The sequence below is a fragment of the Mus musculus genome, chromosome 6, assembly GCF_000001635.26.
Source record: "Mus musculus strain C57BL/6J chromosome 6, GRCm38.p6 C57BL/6J".
Classification (NCBI taxonomy): Eukaryota; Metazoa; Chordata; class Mammalia; order Rodentia; family Muridae; genus Mus; species Mus musculus.
In genome coordinates this window covers 134172867-134193255 of record NC_000072.6, presented here as the reverse complement: position 1 = coordinate 134193255, position 20389 = coordinate 134172867, and the positions used below count along the sequence as shown (strand labels likewise).

At 44.9% G+C, this 20389-nt stretch overlaps 1 protein-coding gene and 1 long non-coding RNA gene across 6 annotated transcripts in view; one reads left to right on the top strand and one right to left on the bottom strand.

Moving 5' to 3' along the window:
- Positions 1 to 20389, bottom strand: part of Etv6 (ets variant 6) — a 234459-nt gene that overhangs the window by 76903 nt on the left and 137167 nt on the right. The window lies entirely within an intron of this gene.
- Gm52920 lies at positions 6743 to 20368 on the top strand. Its single transcript, XR_003956529.1, has 3 exons — positions 6743 to 6846; positions 10190 to 10260; positions 14131 to 20368. It is a non-coding gene; the product is annotated as a predicted gene, 52920 (long non-coding RNA).

Genomic DNA, 20389 nt, shown 5'->3' with positions numbered 1-20389 from the left:
GGCTGTTTCTTACTTTAGGCGGTTCACTTGGTTGAAAAGATTACCCCTCACCCCGACACACTGAACACACAGTTCTCCTGGGGGTGGGGGGCTACAGTGACTTGTCATCGTCTGAGAAGACTGAAATACATTAATGAATGTGACAGTGTTAAGTGGACAAAGGATGTAGTTGATCTATCTAATGGTCATAACTACAAGGCAGAAATCACAGTCCTGTTCCATAAAGAGCTTAAATTCATCTACTCTACAGGAAAGATCCTGGTACACCTTCTTGCCTGAGATAGTTAGGACCCTCCTGTAGAAAGCATATCTCTGCACACAGAGCTTATTCCAAACAGATGCACAAGGATTACCATGAAGACATTACTAATGTCTTATCAAGTCTGAAAACTGCTAAATAAGGAAGATAGTGCAGGGCAGATAGGTCAGAGAGTGAAGGAAGATGGCATCTTGGAAAGAGCTACTGAGGAAGTCCCCATTGTGATATTTTATACAGAGTGAAGGATTATGGTGTGGGCTTCTCTGGCAGGACAGTTTTGTAGCTGGGGAAGCAAGTGCAAAGGCCCTGTTGTAGGAACACATCTAGCTTGTTCAGAAGTAATATAGTGACTGGCATGTTCCAACCAGCATGGCTGAAAAGGCAGGAGCAGAACAAAACGCATTTGAGATGGAGACAGAGGGTTATAGAAATTACAGAACCCAGATCTCATAAGTATGGTTCACACTGAGAGGTCAGAATGGAAGCCAGTTAGAAGTTTAGAAACAGGAGAATAACGTGACCTGATTTACATTTTACAGTAGATGTCTGTAGTTCGGTAGGAAATAACTAGTGTTCATTCTTTGGCTCATACCACAAAGATAGGCTTCAAACCTAGATTACTCACTGTCATTTCACAGCACACAGTAGCCATTCAATAAATACATGTCAAAAGAACTTAATAGTATAGGCTGCGGTGGCGGCTCGGTGGATAGAGCAATTAGCATGCGTGCATGAAGACCCGAGTTCAGATTCTCAGCACCCACATACAAACTGGGCTGGCATGACAGCCTCCTGTTCCCACCCTTGGAAGGTAGAGACAGAGATCCCTAGGCAAGTTATTAGGCAGAACTGGTGAGTTCTGGACTCAATAAGAAATGCTGTCTCTATGAACACTGTGAACAACAATTGAGAAAGACATTCAATGTCAACTTGGGGCTGTTACATGCACATGCAAATACATGTGCCAATACACATGTGAGCACACATACACATGTATGGATACCATGCATACATACATAGCAAACCCAGAATCTAATCAATAGCAAAAACAGATCTAGACAGCTCTCAACCACTACAGTTATGAAGTGGCAACAAAAATAATTTTATGGTTGAGGGGTCATCACAACATGAGGAACTGTGTTAAAGGGTCTCAGCATTAGGAAGGTTGAGAACCACTAGTTTAAAGCATCTAAATGCCTGGTCCTTCTGCTACACTGGCCAGACTTCCAAAAATGATCACAGCACATAGCAGGGTCCTGAAATACTTTAATACGACTTGACAAGGACCATGAGATAATAGTGGCAGTGACGACAGTACCTTGGCTGGGTCTATAAACACTAGGGCCTCACTACAGTTTCTTTTAGAGTGAGAGTGCCTAGGAAATAGCTATTATCATGTAGATGAATGGAGTCTTTATGACAACAGTCTTCTGTGTTTACAACATATTCCAGTCAACCTTTTTCTATAAAATAAAATCAGATCTAAAACCAAAAGTAATTATACTGTGAACCATTTAAACGGGCCCCCTATTCTTCTGCGTGCCCCAAATTAAATCACTGTTTTGTAATCGTACGTAAAGCTTGGACAAGTCTCTCTCTCTCTTTTAAACAGAAATTATTCTTTAGCTTTTGTACGTACGTACATCAACAGCAGTTTGCCAGTTTGAGGATCAATACTCAGTTCACGAGGACAGCTTATTCTTTAAATAAGATATAAGATGCAGGTTTTATTACATGTTCTAGAAGGAACTAATGTCTAATAACCAGGTCTTTTTTTTTTTTTTTTACTATTAAGATTCATTCCCTCAGCAAACATGGTTGCAAGATTATGTGCCAAATCATTTTAAGATACCATGGATATGGACAAAGATGAATAATGGTCTTTGTCTTTGAGAAGTCGAACAGGCTGGTTCCTTATCAGCCGGCATTTTTCTTCCCGGTTCACTGTAATTTCTTTCATGGCTCCTTAGTCGGCAGTGCCGATCAGACATAACCAACCCCCACATAATGCACGTTTAATTCATAATTTATTCTGAGGCCAAAATCTTCCTTTTCTATAACCAGGAAAGAAACCATACCAAGGTGGAAGTTTGGATAAATGTGGCTGGTAGAAATTTCCATTAACTTTAAGGAAGTGTATGTTAAACCCTGAACCAGGAAGGAAAAAAAAAAACCCCACACTTGGAGAGAAATAGATTTAGAGCAAATGAAGCCATAAAGCATACCATTTGAGAAACTGCCTATATGAAATCAGACAGAGGGCAAAGGGTCAATTATCTTTATTATACATTAAGAGTGGGGCAAATAGCAAGGGGCTTACAGGTCATTAGGGAGAAACCAGGCTAATTAGGGAACCAAACTTACAGTACAGCAAGGCAGCGGGAACTGCTAAAGGTAACTATAGAGTTCCCAATATTGAAATATTCAGAGCTGAGCTTAACCCTATGGGATGGTTTAGGGATAATTATCTTTGCCTAAGGGCTGGCAAACAACACAATAAGCAACTACAAGTCCAGGCCAGGTCGCAGAATCATGAAGCCTACTGAGAATTCTGTGCTAGGCTAAAGACTGTCGTACAGAGCGTACCTCAGACGATTCACACATTGGTATCATGTGAACCACTTTGTTCACATCATCGACTGTATCTGTAATTGGCGAGGACTAATTAAAATTCCCTGTACACTATCACTGAAACTCGAAGATGCATGACAGTGAAGACTAAGAGGAAGGCTTGGAAATGATATGGAAACACTCAGACCTGGGTTTTTTTTTAGAAGGTTTGTAGAGCCCCATACTCAAAAGTGCATGTTTCAATGAGCACCAACTCTCTGAAGGAACTTGCGGATTCCAAGTGGAACTTTCAGCTTCCAGAATATTCTAGCCAGGGGAGACTTCAGAGGCCTCTGCTTACTTGCCCTTTCTTGTTCCTTCAGACTGAGGAAACAGAAAGACCATGCCACCCTTTAACAGCAGCTGTGGCTGGCGGGGGTTTTAAGCAGTTCCCCTTATCAGTCGCAGGCAGGAACCTACCCAACAGGAAGTTTCCCCAGAGTTTCCACCACAGGAAATTTCCTGGGAGGAAGCCCATGATGGGGAGTCCACCAGCCCCCACAGACACTTGTGAGCTGGCCTAGGAGAGTGGGCAGAGGAGGGGGGTATGGGGGAGGCGCCAAGGGGGAGATGCGGGGAACAATGGAGTATTTTGCTTCCTTTGGCCTTGGATTCCTCAGACACTTGCTTATTCACTGGCACATGTCCGCTTTCATCTCTGGGCCAGCAGCTTCACCCCCGGCCAGGCTGACAGTGGAGAGAAGGGGCCCAACCGGTACAGAGTACAGACTCTGCTGGTGACCTCAGCCTTCCCTTTCTGGCCTGACTCTTCTTCCATCCATCAAGCAGAATTTTTAAGATGAGATGAGACAGGTCACCACACTAGCTTAATACTGGTAAACATTTAGGTACCCATGATGCAAGCCCCCCCCCCGACTAAATCACTGCATTTTCATTAAAGCAAATGCTGGCATGGTGGCATATTATCTCCACGGGGAGTTAGCAATGCCCCAAGGGGGATCACTCCAAGTCCAAGTGTCCAGAAAAAACACCACACTGATCAGTGCACAGTTGAACGATGACCCACAAGGAAGCTAAGGAAATGGGAGGTTTGGGTTACTACATCAAGATTACATTTTAAAAGATCTGGGCCAGGTGTGCACCTACGGCCCCAGCACTCAAGAGTCTGAGCAGCTATTAACCCTAGGTGTTCCAGGCAAGCCTGAGTAACACAGAGAGACCTTGTTTCAAACAACACAATGTAAACGCCAAAGCCAAAAATTCATTTTTCCAACTAAAGGACATGTTTTTCATATGTAAAACACAAGCCTAATTCCTGTAAGCTACAGCTGGAGAGCTGCTTATTGGACTAACTCAGACAGTGTTTTGTTTTGTTTTGTTTTAATTTAAAAATTGTCTTTTTCTTCTAAAGGTCAGGGTTCAAAAAAAAAAAAGTGAGATCTGAGGTCCAGTGTGTTCCCTTCCAAAGTCAGTTAATTTATGTTTCTCTGTGTGCATAGTTGACATTCTGATGCTGGCAGCCTCTGCCGAAACATAAAGCAAGACTGCACGGAGCTGTAGTAAGGACACTCCTCCCCCTGCCAGGCCTCACTGTGGGCTTCCACTGTATTTCTGTTTTCAGTTTAAAAAATTAAGATACAGTTATAACACCAGGGGATAGGCTCAACTAAATAGTAATCCGGAAATTAATAGCTGTAAAAATATTTTTTTCCAAATATTTCCCCATGAATATTTTGCCTCCCACCTCCCTTTTTTGTTTGCTTTCATTATGATAGAGTCTCATAAAGGTCAAGCTGGTCTCAAATGCTCTATGTAGCTGGGACTGGCTTTAAACACCTGGTCCTCCTGCCTTCACCTCCCAGGTGCTAGGACTGTGGGCCCAGATCATCATGTCTGGAATTATGTGACAATGTGACAGACAAACCTGGAGAACCTTACGCTAAGTGACATAAGCCAGGCTCAGAAAGAGACGGATCACACGATCTCACGTGCACAAGGAATCCAAAATCATGACAGTCATAGAAGCAGAGCAAGACAGAGAGATAGAGAGAGGAGGCAAGGAAGATACTGGTTAAAGGCTCCAAATGCTGTCTGTGCTTGCAATCTCACGACTCAAGGCACTGAGAGGCAAGATGATTTGAGTTCTAGGCCTGCCTGGGCTACACAACAAGAGTCTATTAGAAACAAATCCAGAGACAGGTTGTGTGTGTAGGGGGCGAGACAGGAGCACGATCGCCAGCAAGAAATCTCTTGCACCAATATGGCGGCTTCAGTTCATTATAATGCGTTGTATACATGAAAATCCCTTAGAATTTTAAATGTCCTCCCCACACACAAACGTGAGCTAATAGACTCATTAACTTGCAGCCATTCCACTAAACACACACAAGGTATAAATATCAACAATTTCTATGTGTACATTAAAAATAATTAAAATTTAAAAGGAAAAAAATTGAATCACAGTTTCCAATAGGGATTTGGGGGAATTCAAGATAGGGCAATGCCACGGCTTTTTTTTTTGTTTACAGGACTGTAACAAAGTCAGGCTGGCATCCAAGCATCTGTGGCAGAAAAGAAGAGAACCAGCAAGAGAGAAGAGGACAATCCAACCTCTGAAGAGAAAAGCAGTCGTGAGAATGGAAACTCAAAGATGCAGTCTTGTGGCATGGCAACCTGCTGAAAGGGAAGCGTGCGCGTGCACGCGCATACACACACACACACACCCCTTCACTAATAACAAAGAAGAGCCTAGTCACTGTGAGTATCACAAGCATAGTAATAGCACCAGGCCCTTTTAAGACCCACGTTAAAGACATCCTTGGCACTTTCCTCCTTAAAAAAAAAAAAATCAATGCAATCCAAGCTCACAAGAATTTATTAATCATATAGCACAAGGCAAACAAGCTCTGTCCTAAGGAGTTCCCTCCAATGGGTGTTAAGAACACACAAATTACTGTAACGCAGAAATTCGTTCCTGTTCAGAGATGACCCACGGGTATGAACAGGGGATGTGTATCCCAGCAGAGAACGATGCAGATGGAATAAGAGACGGATGATCTAGAGCACTCAGGACAGAAGCTCGGGCTATTCAGACATGGACCAGAACGTGGTTAATTTTCAGCCCTAACGTGCTCAACCCTCCTCCTAATGCCAGAAATCCCCAAAGTCTCAGAAAGGTTCAAATGTCATGTGCCACCAAGTGGAGGCCTGGGTGCCGACGCTTCCAAGATGGATCCCCAGAGACAAGGTGGCAAGGATATAAAGAAAAGGCGTTTGGATGAAGTGCCCAGCTCAGGGATCAGGAGGGAAGGCATGAATCATGGGTCAGAAACCTGCTTGTGAACAGCACTGTGCTTCAGTTTTCCTTTAGAATTCTCAACACGTCCTTCATGTTGTCAGAATGGAATGAGGGTATGCCAGAGAGCCAAAGTGTCCTCTTTTTCCTCTTCCATGTCTTCCCTGGGATAGGGAGTCAGAGGGAAGCATCATGAATTCTAAGCCCGAATAAGGCCCACTAGTAGACAATAAACCAGCTAAGGGTTTCCAATCTGGTGGGGTTCAAGGCTTCTTTCTTGCTCACCCAGGTTTGGGGGGCATAGAGGGGTAAACATGGCTAACACAACTTTGAGTGTTGGTTTTCACAACCCTGATACGGTATCTGGAATGCTGTGAAAAGACTGGGCAGGCCACAAAGGAGACAGAGTGACAGAGTGACTTATTACACAGGAGCCAGTTGGTTTGCTTTGAGCCCACATTGGCCCATTCTCTCCTCAGGGTACGTGGAATAAAGGTCTGTGGGTAGCTGACTCCTCTTCTCCCCCCCCGCCCCCCCACCCGGTGCCTTTAGTTAATTGCAGCTGTGGTCAAGGGCAGGCAGCCAGAAGTCCCATAATGCACTCCTCCACAGGAAGTTCCCAAGATCTCTTCCTGAACAGGAAATTTCCTGTGGTCCAACAGACATTCCTCTCAGCACTTATCACTCTCTTACATTTGTTTTGGCAGATACTGAGTCTTGGGTAAGAACAACAAGAAACGGTTGGAGGGAAAGCTACCTCAGGGGGGGAAAAAGTTGCAGTTATTGTCAGGGGAAGAAACTGTGACAAAATTAACTCCTATCTCGAAGAAAAACAAATACTAGCAAAATGGACTCCAGAGATCTGACAAGCGTAAGAACGTAAATGCCACAGCTCGGGAAGGCAACATTTAAACTTTATTTGCGGTACAGAATGAAGGTATGCAGATTTATTTTAAGAGGCCCATTTCAAAGCATTTAGAGATACTTGCATAAAGGCTGGATTTTATAAATATGGCTTGAAATGACTGAGATTTTAAAGTTTTCCCATTTTTTTTTAAAACATATGATGCCAGGATATAATGTGTCTTTGGGAGTTAGTGTTTAGATCTCTGCCTCGAGGCACCACGTACCCTTTCTTGAAGAGGCAAGAGCTGCCCAAGGGGCATGAACACTTTACATTCTGGTAGCTTCTCTCTAATCTAGAATTACAGTAGATGGAACTGAATAAAAAGAAGAAAAAATACCACCACCACCATCAACACTACCACCACTACCACTACCACCACTACCACTACCACCATCACTACCAACCACCACTACCACTATAAACACCACCACCACCAAACTGAGTGCCGGGCCCTATTCCTCCCCTCTACTGCTGTTTACAATCCTTCCTTTAAAAGCTCTTCTCATGGCTGCCCTCTCACTTAGGCTTTTCTTATAGCTTCACTTTCCTCAGCTCCATGTATCCGCTCCCTGTGAGGGTTGCAAATGAAGCGCATACCCTCCCTTCTCTTTGCTGTCCTCAGACCACCTGTACTTCTACTTTCCTCAGATACCTGCCTCCTTTTTCAAATCAGTCGCTTCTCTCCTACGGGTGGGCCACAGACATAATAAAATCTCACCCAAATGCTTTGCGTTCTAATTTAGGGGTTACCAATCTGTCTTCCCCAGGGGAGAACAAGTCCCTTGAGGGCAGGAACAATTTTTTTTGTCTTTGCAATCCTAGGACAAAGGACTGTGCATGCCAAATAATAGCTAGTGGGTAAGGAAAGCCTGGAAGGACAACCTCAGAATTTTGTCCATGTATGGTAATAAAAAGCAAGGGGTTTTCTTTTCTTTCTATCATCAAATCCACAAACAGATCATATAAAATGAGCTAGTATCAGAGCACTCTTGTAATCCAGTCACAGCCGGTAAGGCCGACAGAAACTAAAGCTCCGTCTTCAATTCATGGCCATGTCTGAACTCCAGCCATAGTGAGATGCTTGATTGTCTGCCCCTATGGCCTGACAACCTTTCCCACTGGGCTTACCTAGCCCACTTAGCAAGTGTGAAGGCAGCCAGGGATATCTAGGGAAGCTCTGTCTCAACTCGCCCCCCGCCCCCCAAGGCAGTGGGTAAAGCTCTATCATGGAATTACTCCTTGACACTTTCTCAGTTTATGAAAATGAAAGAAAATTTGCAGATGCCAAAGCTGGCAATACACAGCCTTGGTGCATCCTTGACTGTTGTGGGTGAGCCCTGGATAAAGCAGTGAATGATGTGGTAGACTGCCCCATGAGAGATGATAGTTGTCTTCAGGGTCTGTAGACATAATGACGGTGTGGTGGTGGTGGCGTGTGTGTGTGTGTGTGTGTGTGTGTGTGTGTGTGTGTCTTTCCATGGTTTGATTCATACCTTCCTTGGTTGGGAATCAGAAGGTTTTGGCTTCAGATCCTCAGTCAGCCACTTAATAGTCTGATGCAGACACCAGATAAATCATTGTAGCCCTACTGAGCCCAGACTGTTTCCCCACCTTCTAAGTGTGAGCAGCACGACCCAGCTATGAGCTGCGGCTGGCCAGGAGGGCTGGGTGAAAGGGTAGAGGTAGTAAGAACTTAACCCTGAGATAAGAATTCACACATAGCAGGTGAACATTAACAGTAGCCGAGGACCAGAAGGTCAGAAACGGGACACCTCTCTCCTTTCTGCTGTGTGTGGGGGGAGGTAGTGCATTATAACCGTGGACCACCTTCTGGTCTCATCCCCCACCTTCTCTCAGGTGGCTGAACTGGAGGCCAGGGTGCTGCCTGTCATCTCTGTGAAACTGCATTTCAGTTTTGGGGAAAAAAAAACATAAAAGAATGTAGCCAGGGTAATGTGAGCATCTTCAGGCGAGGGAATGAACTTGCTCTGGCCACAGAGATCAAATGCAGGGTGTGACTTTGCTCAGCTTCGAGAGTCAGGGGCCGTTTCCTTCTCAACCAGCATTTACTTAGCTCTTACTCTGTGCCTAACCCAGCACCGTTTGACACTCACATTTTCCCTGCTCTGACTTAGACAACGCTGTGAAGTGGCTGACTCCACTGTATATACCTTTGTAGACTAGGGGTGGTTCTCTTTGTTCTCGGGAGTAAGAGTGGGTCTGGCCCATGCCATCGATAGCTAGAGATGATTAGGAGGGGTGTGTTATCAAACCTTAGTTCAGTGTGCTGGAGCAGATGTTTACCTGGGCTTCTTTGCCCCAATTGCCTCGGAGAGTGTCCTTTTTACCACGCTTCATCACCAGGGCAAAAGGCAGCTAGAGTGCTCCCGCTACCTGAGCCTCAGTTCCAAGGATGGGGACTGGGGCCAAGATGGTTCACACTGCACTGAGGCAATGCCACCACCAGGGCACAGATAGAACCTAGCCCTTGACCTTCGAGGTCTTCCCTAATGAATACAGGCTTAAATGTAGCAATTTCAATGTATTCTGATGAGCTGAATAACAGATCCTGCTGATCCTGCTTTATGTTTATGAATATGCTAAGAGGATCAGTTTGAAAAAAATAAAAACAACCTCAGAAAAATGTTTTAAAATAGATAGAGGTAGCTCAGTTAGTTCTACAGAAACCATAACACACACACACACACACACACACACATACACACACACACACACACACACAGTTCTCTTAGACTGCTGCTGGACACCACCTCTACACAATGAACGATGTGAACAATGTAGTATTCACACCATCTGCTAATGGAATGCCATGGGCCTTAAACGAATGTTATTGTGGTCAGTTCAATGGTCATGCAGCACATTAAGTTGTGTAAAATGATTTATTGAAGTTTTGTGGGTAGACACAATGAAAGTACATGGCTCTCTTCTTCAAGCATTTACCACCAAACAGGAAAGAGAAAGCAAATAAATATAACACTAAACGACTCTGCTGTCTACACCGAAAGGTAACTAGGTACCGTTTGTTTCTGAGAACCACCAAGGAAAATAATGACTCTCTTCTGCCATAGCGTAGACTCCAAACAATATCAATACCCAATACCCACAAATATTAAGAGATCTCTTCTTTCTCGTGCAGCCTCGTGATTGGCCAACGGTCTAGAAGTCAACTTGAAGAAACTAAAAACTCCAGTCCAACGAAGCCTACAGGTATGAAGAGAGGGGCCCCAAGTGTTGACCTCCCTGTGCCCAGGCTATCTCTCTGTCCCTTCATTCTGCAGCAAGCACCAAGAGCTATTTTTAAACCCCGGGCTCTAGACAGCTGAGTCAAGTCAGAATAAGATATCTGAGTGCAGAGGTAGCGGAGAGGCGCCAAGTGCCCGGACAGAGCTCAGGCTGGAAAACCTGCTTGTGCCCAAGCAGCTGGGTTGAGAGCGTGCTCTTGAGATCACAGAATGGCCAAAATAGCCCAGGTCTAAGGGTCAGGCAGGGGGCAGCTATATAGGAAGCATCTTCGATGTCTTTGAGCTTAACCAGCATCCAGTGCCAAGGGCTATTTCCAGCACACTCTCAGAGCTACTTCTATCCTCACACCCACACTAAGGGCCAGGATGGAGAGAGAAACAGAGAGAGAGAGAGGAGGTTGACGGATTGACTGAGCTTTACTGCTCGCTCCCTGACTTCCGTGGGTTCCCAGCGAGCTTCTAAGAAAGTAGGATTCAGCCGGCGTCAGGGCTGAGGCTATATTTATACCCTCGCAGCTGCCCAGTTGCTGAGCGGTTCACATTTACAAACAGCGGGAGAACAAGGCGTTTTCCAGAGGGGCCGTTTTCTCATGACAGTTATTTTAGATTTCTCTGGGATGAGCTCAGCTTCCACTTCTTTTTGAAGAAGGGGAAAGGGAGAAAGGAAAAGTGGGAGGCAGAGAAGTGGAGTAGGCGGATGTATCTCCCCGCTGTCCATACCACCCTGTGCTATTTTCTCCTATTCCACCCTTCCTGGCTTTCTCTGTTGGCCAGGCCTGGGGCGTGGACATAGCACAGGACTACACCAGGTAACAGGGAAGAGACTCAGTCCTCATCCTTGGTCCTGCTTCAGAGCATCCTCAGCGACAAAAGTGAGCAAACGAAGGCAGGATAAGCATGCCTGCTCCAAAAGTCCCAATTCCACACACTCTACGACTCAAAATGTTCCCTACATCTACAGAGTTTGCAAGTCTTGTAGCAGTTGTCAACGTGACAGGGCTTAAAAGCACATAGGAGACACACCTCTGAGGGTCTCGGTGGGGTTACTTCCAGAAGAGCAGAATGACCAACCCTCAATGTGGGCAGCAGCATTATCAGACTGAACAGTGACGAGAAAGTGAGCTAAACTGTCTCAGGCTCTTGCTGCTATACCCGCCCCCCGCCATGATGACCTGTATCCCCTCAACATGGGAGCCAAATAAAACTGTCCTTCTCTGAGCTTCTTTTGGGGGATATTTAACAAAGGTAGAGCTGACATGAGGCCACAGACAGGCAATTCCGCAGCTGACCTCAGGTGACCGTTGAAGTCCCGATGCCGGGAACTTCCATAAAGTATAAAATGGCAATTAGGCATTGTATAGAATACATGAGGCGGAGTTTGTGTTTCTACTTGTGTCTGTTCTCCATGATGTTTTATTGTATATATGCAAATATTTAAAAAAAAAATCTGGGAAAACCCCTCAAACTCTGAACCACTTCTGCTTCTAAGCAATTGGGATAAGCGATATTCAAGAGACAGAAACCATTTTGCTAGGTTCTGACCTGGGTCGAATCCTAGCTAAAGACAATAATAGCACCGTCCATTTGTAGGGTTAATATCAGTTCTTGAAACTCACCTCAAAGAGCCCCCTAATAAAGTTACTCGATGTCTAAGATCCCATGCCTGGTCCTCCTCTGCCTGGACCATGACGTGTTCCAAGCCCAGACCCTATAGTGACCTAATAGGCAGTGTTCCAAGTTCGATAAATGTATAAGTGAGCAAGACAGATATCTGTGCCTCAGTGACTGTGCCTTGCATCTGGAGATTAATTATACCAGATCCTTCCCAATGGAGAGCTGTGATAGCTAAATGAATTATCAGGTGTCAGGTGCCCAGGACAGGACCTGGCACCTGGTCCCCACTGAGTGTTTATTACCAAGTGTATCATTATCCACTATCCCTACAATATAGACCGAATTTGAACTAAAACTTAAAAAAAATGATAAAGATGAACTTCTTGGACCCAGACATCAGCTTCTCCACCCTGTTTTCGTCTCTCAGTCTGTCCTTCCCCACCTTTTCTCCTTTAGATGGTGGCCTTCAATTTGCCTTGTGAACCAGCAAGGTGACCTCAAACTCAAGATCCTATTTCATCCTCTCAAATGCTCGGGTTATAGTTGTATGCCACCACACTTGGAGAAAGTGTGAGAATTTGCTTCTGTGTTTTGAAGAATGGCACTTGCGTAGCCCAGGGTGCCCATCAACACTCTAACCAAAGCTGGCCTTCAATTCCTGATCCTTCTGCCCCTACTTCCTACGTGTGGGGATTCCATGTTTGTGGCACCGCACCAGCTACTTTTAAAAATGTAAATGTTCAGAGGCATAAACCTGGCCATTCTGCAGTGTGCGTCTCCCACCCCTCCCTTCAGCTCCCAGACATGATCTGTATCAAAACACTGTCCCAACACCGACTTAAACAAAAAGCTGCTGTTAATCATGACTTAAGTTCGCCTTTGAGAGCCTTCTAAGTCACTTACATACAAATAAAAGTTGATGCTCCACCAGCCCCCTTCCCTTCCCTCAGCAGCTCAGTTTGGTTTCACAGCAGACAGATGAGAATCGAGCACCATTAGCAGAGGAGACCCGACTCTGAGACAGGCATTAGCTTCAGCGTCACTCATCACTGAGTGGGGAGGGCTAACACTCGTGTGCCTGGCAGTGGGAGACCAGGAGTGCGCACCCACCCACGGGAGCCTCTTGTGCATTTTCTTCTCACCAGGTGGGAGCTGATTAAACAGGAGGGAAAACATCTCAAAGAAAGAGGCAGTGTACCGCCAACTGCTCTGGGCTGGGCCACCAGGGCCTTGGTTTCCAGGTTTTATACATTGTGTGTGTGTGTGTGTGTGTGTGTATACGCGTGCACACTCACGCATGTGTGTAGTATAGATACATATGCATATATGTATGTACATATGCATATACACGAGTATATGTATGTATATATACACACATGCATGTATATGTATATTTATATATGTGTATGTATACATAGTATTGCTTTATTTCCTTGCTGTGTCCAAATACTCTGACTTTAGGTTTTGCTCACATGTTTTCCTCCTTTGCTTTATTAACTGTACCACTTTCCTACACCAACTTCAGCACATTAAATTCTATCAGTGATGCCCGATCCCTGAGGCTGCCCAAACACCTTGCTTACCTATTTCCTAAAAAACTGAAGCTCTATTTTGTCTCAATATTGGAACTCACCCAAGAGACTGTGACCGAGTATGGCTGACATGGAACACAGGATTTGTTTTCAAGATCATGAGGTAGATTTGTCATGTCACTGTGGGTGTGGTGGCACACTTCTATAATCACAGTGTTTGGGGGTATTTGGGGGTGGGGGTGGATATGTGCTATCTCAGCTTTGAATGCTCTATATACGCTAAGTACTTTATTAATAACTCACAGAAGAATGCTTCATTGAAATATAGGAATTTAGTGTAAAAGTGAATACCTAGCTGGGTTTAATTCTGAGTTTTCCACTGACCTCTTTTAACCAAGGTTACCAACAAAGTGACAAGGACCTGCCCCTTAAGCCACAGCTTATAAGAATTCTATGTAATAAGTGGCAGGAGTTAAATATCTAAGGAAAGCCACCATCAATGCTCTTCATCAATAATGATAGTAATTTCAGTGGAGGAAGAGTCCCTGCCTCAGAAGTTCTACTTTGATATATGTAAGAACACGTGCATTTTGGGCGCTCTCCCTACGGCAGAGAGACTGTCAGAATTCATCAGGGGACCAAGTTAATTTTAGCTTTCTTCTCTTTCCCAAACTCCTGTAAAATAACAGAAAAGAGACTTTTGAGGAGACGTAAACCCACAAAGACAAAGACAACACAAGAAATAACAACCAGGCCTGTGGAGAAGAAGAAAGGGAACAAACCAGAAACATGGAGGCAGACCAGTCAATGGAGGCAGACCAGTCAGTTAGTGGTGGTCTATGCAACAGATCCAAGAAAGAGGAATGCTAACTGTCCAGTCATGACAGCAGAGAGGTAACTGCAGGTTCACATGGCAAGATCTTAAGGGGACGGGGGTTTGGTGGCACCAGTCACATCTGGAACACCTGGAGTCTGGGTTCCTTCCCTATCATGGCAGTTACAGCATGTGCTCTGATCCTAGCAGAACCAGACGGAGCTGACAGGAGAATCACTGGGTGGGGTTCACTGGGACTTTACAGACGGAGACCAAAAGAACACACGTGTGATGACCTCCTGTCTCTGTTTTCCCGCTGCTCCTCGAGGAAGTCAACAGACGTACACAGCCACCTTTGGGGAATCTGCATAGTCAAGCTCCAAATCTGCTGGCATTTACTTAATGGTGTCCCAATAACATGCACATGTGGGTCATCTTCTCCAGGGGTAGCCCAAAGATGACCAGGATTTTCAATTAGGGCCTGCGGCTCTGTTAACTTGAAATGGGGATAGAGGGACACAGAGCACCAGGTATTGAGTTAAAACAGAGTAGAGAGTAAACAAAAGCCAAACTAGAGGTGTATGTGTCCTGAACTCCAGCTCCTGGGAGTTGAGGAAGGAGGATGCATGGTCAAGGCCAGTCTGCGCTACACGGTTTAACCTGGTTTCAAAAATACCAACAAGAGAAGAGAGATTTGTGTGGGGAGAGGGGTAGAAGGTGATGAAGGAGAGGGCAGAGTGAGGGATAACTAACACTGTGGATGTTAAAAATGCCATATAGGAATCTACTGTTTTACAGGATTCATTGCAGTTTTACACTAAAAGAAGTTTAATTTTGAGGTCATCCAGCATGGGGGATAATGCTTTCCCCAGAAGCTATAGATTGCCAAGTAAAAGGCCCAGTGCTGGCTATGCTGTGGGACACTCCCTCCAGTTGTTGGCTGGGGGTACGCGAGAGACTCCCAAAACAATACAGGCTATTCCCACTGCTCTTAGTCACCCACCACATGCTGATGGTAAGACCCTAGTGCTAAAGACAGCATGGAATTTGGTCAAAGACAGAGAAATCAGGCTGGTACTAAGCTCTGAGGTTCCTCAAGGCAAGCTTTCATAGTAATAGCAGGTACTGCGTTGGCTGCCGTGGAGTGGGAAGGGTCACTGACGGTGACACCCAGCTGTGAACCAGTGGGCAAGAAAGGTCCATGGGGACAACAGTGTCAACACATGTTATAAACAATGATTTAGGATTGAATTGATTAATCTGAGAGGAATAGGAAGTGAATATGAGCAAGATACTTCATATAAAGTTCTCAAAGAATTATTATTAAAAATGTCTCAATTGAAAATATCAACAAAGGTTGGGGAGATGCTTCCGCTGATAAAGAGCTTGCTGTACTAAAATAGGAGCCAGAGTTCAGAGTTCCAGCACCCACACAGAAAATGAACAGTCATGGCAGACTGCCTGTGATCCCAGCACCTTGGGGCAGAGACGGGATGTGCTGGTTAGCTCTTTGTCAACTTCACTTAAGCTAGGAAGAAAGACCTTCAACTGAGAAAACGCCTCTATCAGGTTGGTCTGTAGACCAGCCTCTAGGACGTTTTCTTGATTAATGATTTCTGGAGAGGGCCCAGTCCTGGATTATATGATAAAGCAAATTTAGGGAGCCATGGGGAGCAAGCCAGTAGGCTGCATGTCTCTAAGATTTCTGTTTCAATTCCTGCCTCCGGCTTCCTGTTGTGAGCTCCCGACTTTATTTCCCTAGAGATGGACTGGGGACATGGAAGTATTAACCAAACAAGCCTGTTCCTCCCCAAGCTGCTTTTGGTCACAGTGTTTGAGGACAAGAACAAAAACTGAACCATAACAAAGGGGTTCTGTGACAAGCTGGCTAGGTAGAGTAGGTGATTCTGTCAGCTCTGGGTTCAGTTAGAGACCTGCCTCAGTATATAAAGAGGAGAGCAATCAAAGGGACATGTTGATATCCAACTCTGCTCTCCACTCATACGTACAAACACACAGGCACTTACAAATGTGTGTCCACAAATATGTGATCATGCATGCATGTTAATGTGTATAAACACACACACACACACACACACACACACAAATCAATGACAAAGACAAACAAAATCCTCCAAAATAAAACTCAGTGGAAGTGTTAGAAGGAAAGGGATAGCGAGTCTCCCAAACAGGAATTTAAAAAACGCAGGCTAGTTGGGCAGTGGTAGTGACACATCCCTCTATCCCTAGCACTTGGGAGGCAGAGGTAGGTGGATCTCTGTGAGTTCAAGGCTAACCTGGTCTACAGAACCAGTTCTAGGACAGTCAAGGTTACACAAATAAACTCTGTCTTGAAACACCAACCAACCAACCAAAACAACAACAGCAAAAACCAAATACACAGGTTAAAAACTGAAGAGCAAAGATAAGAAAATAATAGCACCAAGCAACCTTCTAATAATAACCATTGGGCGGGGGAGGCACATACATGAAATAGCAATAAATATCCTAGGATGGAAGGAAATGAATCTCCAAGTTAAAAGGGGCATTCCAGATTAGGGCACACTATCCTGACCCTGTAGAACTTGGGGACTGAATGTTCACATAGGACAAACCAGCAACCAAGAAATTAATTCACACAAAGACTTAAGGTTATAAATATGGTCACACGATGGAGCAATACCTTCACATTTGTGAGAAAAACAAGGTCCTGTCTGAACCCTATTACCAATCAATGGGGAGACCATATACAAGAGTCAAAAAATGTGCTCTCTTCCCACTTCTCAGAAAGCTATTGGTAGGTTTCCTCCATTGAATCAAGAGGACAAGCTAGCAAGGAAGAAAGCGAGGCTCTGAGAAAAGAGACTCAAACGCAAGAGTCAAGCCAAGTGTAGGAGGGTCCAAGGGCTGGTATCTTGGGCAGGCGGGCAGTTCCAGGTTAGGCTTTAAGATTTCTAACACCGGCTACAATGAGAACCACTTTTGGACCCCCGAGAACACTGCATACACAAGGTACACAGATACACATGCAGGCACATAAACACAAACCATCGTACACATAAAACACAAATAAATAAATCTGATGAAAAACCAGTGGAAAGACTTGAAAGAGTTCACCAAAATGAAATCAGAGGGGCTAAAGTGGGAGAGCATGAACGTTGTAGAGCGATTACATTCTTGACCTGCCATATACAGTCATAATCCTCACAAGTCCACATGATGCTGTCCCGGGAGACAGGACAGCTCAGAGCAAAGGGGACCACGAAATAACAAGGACACATTTGCAGCTTCTCAAGTGCACCATGACAACACCGTGCTTCCTACATCACTTTTTATAGGTGGTGGGGTTTTTTTTTGGGGGGGGGCGGGGGCTGGATTGCTAAGCTTTGGTTACACAAAGGAGGTGAAATAAAAGATCCTCCCTCCTCAAAAACGTTTTGATTACTATCCACGCTCAAGTCTTAGGAGAGCAAGATCTTTTGAAACAATCCATTTGAGAACATTTTGTGTGGATGTTGGAGTGTTAGTACAGCCCCACGATAGGCACAGACTTCGAGGTCCTCTGCCCCGTGGAAAAGATAACAAATGAACTGGGTGAGGACTCGGGGGCAATTTAATTCCAGCCAGCTTTAGTCTCTTAGGAGTGTTTGTCTAAGAGAGAGGGGCTGCTGTGTAGAAAGCAGGCGTGTAATGTTTTCTTAGTGCACTTTTCTCCAGCAATTAAGGCTCCACCCCCAAGAGCAAGGAGGAAGAAGAAATGCATTCGAGAAGTCACACAGGAGAACTCACCAGGTGCTCTTTCTTTGCACCGGATGATATTTTTGGTTGGATTAAAAATGATACTCCCCCCCCGCACCCCCCCTCAAGCTGAGAACGGAATCCAGAGCTTTGTGCACGCTGAGCACACTCTACCACTGAGTTACACTGCCAGCCATGACATAAGTCAGAATCGACAGCGCTTTGACACAAACTGGAACATAAGCTGTGGCCCTCTCGCTTGCACCAAAGCAACAGTTTCATGGACTTCAATTCATGAAAAGCAAAATTTCAAGAAAATGCACCTGGGCCTTCTGGCTCACTACTCGGTTTTGACCAAATTGACTGTTAAATTCTCTGATCTCACCTTGATCGTTTGTAAAAGAAAGAGGGAGAGGCCCAGCCTCTTCGATACCTAGAGCTTCCAATTTATAACACTCATTTATTCTTTCTGTTTCTGATGTGGGAAGGTATCTGCCCCAGCACGCATGTGGCACTCCCAGGTCTGTGTGGAGTGAGAGCTCCCATTTCGCTGTGGGTTCTAAAGATCAGACTCAGGGCTTCAGGTTGGGTAGAAAGCTCTGTCACCCACCGAGGCACCTTAAGAACCTGGCATTTCCTGAAGATTTCTTTTTATTTTTTAAAATGCAGGTATGCATGCATGTTTGGGGGTGTGTATGCCAGTGAGACCAGAGCACTTGCTCTCCTGGACCTGGAGTTACATGTAGTTGTGAGCAGCCTGGTGTGGATACTGGGAATAAGGTCTGGATCCTCTGTAATAGTGGTCCATGTTCTCATCCATGGATCCATCTCTCTGGTCCCCAGAAACCTTACTTTAGATCAGAAACATAACATGACCACATAATACAATTTTAAATGATTTTATTTCCAGAATAAAAAGGGGGAGAGAGACAAAGTTGATAGTACCTTTAATAAAACATTCCACTTATACCCATATATTGAAATTTGCATCATTTAAACAAAATAACTTCAATGTGAAGTTATTAATGACTTTATTTATTTTATTTACTTATATTTATTTATTTATTTTGAGGCAGGGTCTTACTGTGTAGCCATGGCTGTACTGGGTCCCATTATGTAGACCAGGCTGGCCTTGAACTCACAGAGTTCTGTCTGCCTCTGCCTCTCAAGTGCTAGGATTAAAGGCAAGTTTTAATGTCAAGGTTTTAGGGACTTGTGGATAATTTATCCTCACAGTAGAGATCAATGAATATGATGAGTGCTGCCATCAATATCCCCGTGATGGGAGGCACAGCTTTAGCTCTGTCTCTGCCAGACAACACTCATTCTAGAGCAGCATCAAGCAAGCCTTTTACTCTCAGATCAGTCACTCCAGCCACAAACAGCAGAGAAAACTCACGCCTCCTCAGCTGGCTTAACTTTACAATGCTGTCCTCGAATTCAGAGTAGAGAAGCTAGCTTCTGCCTCCACTCTCCTTTCTGTTCCAGTCTCCTAGGGTTCCTGGGAATACTAACACCTTTTGGCCTCATTCAGGTCACTCAAGCGGGTGATCCTGGCATCAGTGTCAGTCAAAGAGGGCGTGAATCAGAGGAGGAGACACCCAGGACTTCCGGGAAGTGGAGAATGGGGTCATCTGTACAGGGAGAGTTCTAGAAGGTCTGGTATCTGTTCTCTCAACATGAGCCACTCCCCTCTGAGATCATCCTTCCCCTCACAGCTCTTCCCAAGCCAGAGAGATGCTGCAGCAGGCCTAGACACAGGCAAGTTGTCACTGCAATCCTATTCCAGAAGAGTCGCGAGCAGTCACAGACCCAGGGTGTTCCACTTCCTCTTCCAGCTGCCTTCGTGCAAGGAGTGAAAACCCGTGTCCTGACTCCGGATGCACAAACACGTTCACTATCACTAGCAAGACAGGTGTGGTGGCACACACCTGGAATCCCAGCACTGGGGAGGTTGGGGCAGGAAGGCTGCCGCAAGTTCAAAGTCATCTTGGTCTATTCGTGAGTAGCAGAGTCAGACTGGGCCACACAACTAGACTATCTCAAAAGAATAAAGCATCAAGCCCCTCTATATGAGCACGGAAGGTCTGCTAAAGAATTCTTTTAGGATTCTTAAATATATCAGGGAATAGCTGGGGACACTGCCCCAATGGTGGTTGCAATGTGTGAGCCTCGAGTTAAATTCATAAAATAATCTTTGGTCTGATGAGGCTAAATCTGTAAATACCCTGGCTTTTATTTTAGAATTATGGCAGCCATATGAGTTGCTTTTCAACCATTCCATACTTAACAGAAGTCCTGATAAACCTCGTAGTTCATAAGTATTTAATTAGGTAGAAGTAGAACAACAAATTAAGTTCGTCTATTTAATAAATATAAAGTTTTCAGTAAAGAAA